The sequence below is a fragment of the Ahaetulla prasina genome, chromosome 7 (assembly GCF_028640845.1).
Source record: "Ahaetulla prasina isolate Xishuangbanna chromosome 7, ASM2864084v1, whole genome shotgun sequence".
NCBI classification, from domain to species: domain Eukaryota; kingdom Metazoa; phylum Chordata; class Lepidosauria; order Squamata; family Colubridae; genus Ahaetulla; species Ahaetulla prasina.
In genome coordinates, this window is record NC_080545.1 from 40,836,247 (window position 1) to 40,841,862 (window position 5,616).

Sequence of the window (5,616 nt, forward strand, 5' to 3'; positions counted from 1 at the left end):
ACACCTTTGATATTATCATTAATACCTTGATATTCCTACAGCGGTATTAGCTCAAAAGACTACTCAATTGCTGATTCTTGAGTGGATACACCTTCAGCATACCCCTCGCAAAGCTATTAATCCTAAACCTACCCAGATTGCTAACCTAATTGCTAAAGCACGCCTACGTTCTAAAGCTCTTCTGGCTGTTGAACCTTCTACCCTATTTGTTCCTATGTCTCTTTCTCAATGGGAAGTTATGTACCTTGATTCTGAACCTTTACAAAATGTTCTCTCTGAATGGCCTGGTAACATATCGTGCCACCCCCCCACCGACCCACGCATTGATCTGCTAAAAACTGTGCCCTTTTCTTGGCAGCCACCTATTGTCAAACACCCCTTACAGAATGCTCTTACTATATTTGCAGATGGGGGCAAATGCTATGGTGCTTGTGCATGGCAAGAGAATGGAGAATGGCACACAAAGAAAACTCCCCCACAAACCTCTGCCCAACGTGCAGAATTAGCAGCAGCAATATTAGCCTTTCAACATTTCCCCAAACAATCTTTTAATTTAATCTTGGATAGTTTATATGTTACCCAGGTCATCACCTATATATATTCAGCATATTTGTCTCCCTCTTTGGATGATTCCTTGCTAGCTCTCTTTCTGACTCTACAAAAGCTTATCACGGCTCGCTCTCAGCCTGTGTTTGTAGCACATATTCGCAGTCATCAGCCCTTTCCTGGTCCTTTGCAGGAAGGCAATGATAAAGCAGACGCCGCAGCATCGGCAAAGAATGCCTTCCCTTTAACTAAGCTTACCCCATGGGAAAGTCATTCTTATTTTCACCAAAACAAAAAGGCCCTTGTAAAACAATTTGGCATAACTTTACAAGAGGCCTCAGCTATACTGCAATCATGTCCCACTTGCAGTCAACAAGCGATCTCTCTCCCTATGGGAGTAAACCCCCGAGGGACAAAAGCTTGTCAGCTCTGGCAGATGGATGTCACACAATATCCATCCTTCGGTCAGTGGAAATACTTACATGTTTCCATTGACACATTTTCAGGCTTCATTATGGCCTCTCCACAAAAAGGAGAAGCTGCAAAACACGTCATCAACCACTGCATTCGATCCTTTGCCATGCTGGGATGGCCAAATGAATTAAAAACCAACAATGGGCCTGCTTACACAAGCACAGCATTTGCAGAATTCTGCAATAAATGGTCCATTGTCCATAAATTCGGAATTCCATACAACTCCCAGGGACAGGGAATCATAGAAAGGGCGAATCAGACACTTAAAAACACCCTTCAAAAAACTAAAATAGAGGAAAAATGCCTCGGCCTCCCTGCTATGCAAAACAGGCTTAACCTGTATTTATATACTTTAAACTTTTTAAACCTGACTGGGCAACCTCCAACTTCGGCTGCAAATAGACATTTCTCTGCTTCCCCATCTGCCCAGCAACGGCCATTGGTGTACTACAAGCAGCTTCCAGACCCCGCCTGGAAAGGCCCTGCACAGCTCATCACCTGGGGAAGAGGCTACGCCGCAGTACAACACGACGATACGACACTCTGGGTCCCTGGACAACACATTCGACCTTTTCACCCAAAGCCTCACGCCACAAAAGCTTCTTCACCCACCTCCTGCTAAGGCATACTTGCAATTGCCTTTCTACACACGAGCATCATGAACTGCATCATGAACTTTCTTGTTTTTATAATGTTATACCACACTATGGACATAACCTTTGCCCAGCCATCAGTCGTTACCCCCCGGATTCCAGACACAGCCTCCGAACTACTGCATGACCTCTGGGAGAAGGGAGATATTGTTCAACCTCCTATTCCTCAACCAAAACGCCGCATCCAGGTTCGGGTAAAACGACAAGCCACAGCCACAGATGACGCAAAGCATTGCAACCCGTGTCTGCAGATCACCAAGCAAGGTACGCAAATCATTAAGATTCTTTTATATCATTCCAACATGATTTGCAAGAAAAAAGATCCTCAAACCTGCACCATAAATGGCACTACTTATAGCATCTGCAAGGATGGAGACAAAACACAATGCTATGATCCCACCGGTCCTACACACAGATATAACATCAAAATCCTTGCTGGAGAAGGACAGAATAAAAATATTATGGCTAATAAGGACTTTTACAATCCCAACAACGCTCAATCCGTAGCATTTGATGCCTGTGAAGCAATTGACCAAGGCATGTCAGAATGTGGAAGCCTCAGCTGGCGCAGAACATATTCCTGTAATGAAAAATACATCTGCGCACGCATCTTGAACCGACATGATCCTTGTGGCAGAGGCACGTATTGCGGAGAATGGAAGTGTGTGAACTTTCAGTCACGAGGGACTACGGTACATAGTGACACCATACCAAAAAATGACAAATTTAAAACACTATACATTACACGAGGGACACCTCCCTCCCCCTGTTATCAACATACCTGTAACCCTGTAAACCTGACTTTTCCCGTGCCAAACAATTAGCTACAACCCCAAACTTGGAAAGGTTACAATGATGATTATGGACTGGGTATCGATGGCGAAGGAAGTGATCCTTCTGTTAAAATCAAGATTCTTGTTACAAAAATCTCACTCAACCCCACCACACACTCCCTTTTTCATTCATCTTATGAGGAGTTTCAAAAGCTCGAAGAGTTACCAGTTCCAGTAGCAACAAAAAACACATTCCTCACTCTTGCAGAAACAATAGCAAAGACTTTGCACATAAAAAATTGCTTTGTATGTGGGGGGACAACGATAGGTGAGCAGTGGCCATGGCAGGCACAAGAAGCAAATCACAGTCATATCGCGAGTTCCTGGTCAAACTTCTCAAACCCTGCTGACAGAAGTGAGACATGGGCGCTCACCACTAATCTCATCGGAAAGGTCTGTTATCAAAGATCCAACACCACTTCCCGAACTTTCAATGCCGACTCCTTGCTTTGCCTAGGCACCTGGGAAAACAACACCTGGTGGTCTGGGTCCAACATCTCTGCTCCCCCTCGTCCCCTCCAAAACTACTTGACCTTTCTTAATGACACTGAAAATGATACAATCAGCTGGGTGGCCCCCTCTGGACTTTACTGGATCTGCGGTCGTTTTGCCTACAGCATCCTGCCAGCAGCCTGGTATGGTTCTTGTGTATTGGGCACCATTAGACCCGGCTTCTTCTTCCTCCCGCTACAACAACGCCAATATTTGGGACACCCAGTCTATGAAGAAATAGGGCATATCCAATGCAAACGGCGAGAAACATCAAGCTTCAACACAAAAAATATCCATAAAGGAAGTTGGAAGGATGATGAATGCCCCCCCCAACGCATTATTTCTTATTATGGCCCAGCGACGTGGGAAGAAGACGACATGTGGGGATATCGGACTCCTATTTATATGCTCAATCGTATTATACGTTTACAAGCAGTTGTTGAACTTATTACTGATGAAACATTGGTCACTATGAAAAAATTAGCTGCAGAAAATGTCAAATCACGAACTTACATTATGCAAAATCGCCTTGCCTTAGATTATTTGTTAGCAAAGGAAGGGGGGGTATGTGGGAAATTTAATCTAACCAACTGTTGTATAGAAATAGATCAAAGTGGCAAGGTAGTAGATGAGGCAGCAATAAATATGATTAAACTTGCACATGTTCCAGTACAAACATGGAAGGGATTTAACTTTGAAGATGCCTTTTCAGGATGGTTGCCTAAATTACCTGGTTTACAAGCTATTATAGTTTTAATCGGTATGATTGCATTAGGATGTATAATTTTACCTTGTATTCTACCTATTTTTGTTAAACCAATTTCTAAAAGTCTATCTTTACTAGCAGAAAAGAAAGCAACTGCACAAGTCATGGCATTGTGGCATAAGCATGATCCTGTCCGTTACCAATTGCTGACCATAGAAGAACTCGAAGATGATTACATCTTGCCTGCACCTAAAACCTTTTGCCTGGATGATGACTCAGAAATAGACAAGGATAGTATGGCTAATAATGAAACCGACTAAGTGTCTGGCCTTAAAAAATAAAAAAGGAAGAGATGTTGCAATATAGCCATACGGATGCCATCTGAGAGATCGCCTATGTGCTAGATTAGCGTGGGAATCCCCCAGCTAGTTGGATCACATAGGTAGAAACTTCTTTGATGTTAAAGTCACATCAGAGGAGAAGGATATTTACCTCTATGGTGTGAAGATGCATTTACAGTTTTACATCCTTTTACCTTTGCCTGATAAGATCTTTCTCACAAAGATCTAAGGAATCCCTTTATGTGAAGATCAATTAATATGCAAGGTTAGGATGTCACAGGATGTATTGCTATGTTTTGCTACATGATCGATATACAAGATTTTGTTTGATGTATTGCTTTCTGATAGACTCTCTTTGATGTGTGTGCCTTCTGATGTTATTGTCTTTTATGCAAATGTTTTTCCTGTAAGAATCCCAATAAAAGGAGAGGCTTAGATTCTGCTCGGGGCTCTCATCCCAACGAAAACTTTGCTTCTGGCTCATTGCTTCATGAGAGACCACCGCAATGTTTCACCTCAGGGGGGCGGGGGCGTGGCCAGGGTAGGCATGGCCAGCTTGATATCATTCAAGGCTCCATTTTCAGCCCTGAAAACACGTGCAGTCCTCCTGAGCTCCATTTTCACTGTGAAAGGGCTGCAGGAGACCGTCACGGCTGAAAATGGAGGCCATGCAGGCCGGACACAGCCCGAGCTCCCCGAGCTCCATTTTTGCTGCAGAGGCACCATGGGCCAGTCCTTTGCTGTTTCCAGGGTAGGCCTGCAGGCCAGATCTCTGGTCTAGTATATTTTATAGTTATGCTGCAAAGCATTCTGCTAATTCTGGATTTATGAATGTGAAAAGTGCTTTAACAGCAAATGAAATCATAATTTCATCTTCAATTGTTAGGTTTTTGATACTCCCAGTCCAAGATTTGAGGCGAGTTCTTTGGCTAAATTTAATATTGGTATTCCTGATTGCCACCATTGGAATGGTATGTTAGGTCTGTGTAGTTTAGGGCATCAGTAGAAGTGTAGTAGGACAAGTTAACAGGTTTTCATTTGCCCCTCTAACTGAAGGCTACCATCCTTTTTGTCTTGAAGGTACATTAGTCCATTATTCTTCAGTCATGCCTGCTCTTCCCTTTTATAAGATAAGGTAACAATAAAGAATATTTGTAGCTCAGGGCAGAAATGAGGGGTCTTTGATGCTCTCTGAGCTTAGAAGGTAAGATTTAAAGATGCTGTTATTAGATTTTCCCAAAATTGAATTTGTCAAGGTATTTATTATTTATTTATTTATTTAATCGCATTTTTATACCGCCCTATCTCCCAAGAGACTCAGGGCGGTTTACAGCCTAATAAAATTACATATAAATACAAAATAAAACACCAATTTAAAAAACTTATTAAATAAGGCCGAATATTAAAACTACAATAAGATAATAAAACCCCGTTAAAACCAAATTTAAAATTTGAAATTCTAGTCCAGTCCTGCACAGATAAATAGATGTGTCTTAAGCTCGCGGTGAAAGGTTCGAAGGTCAGGAAGTTGGCGAAGTTCTGGGGGAAGTTCGTTCCAGAGGGTGGGAGCC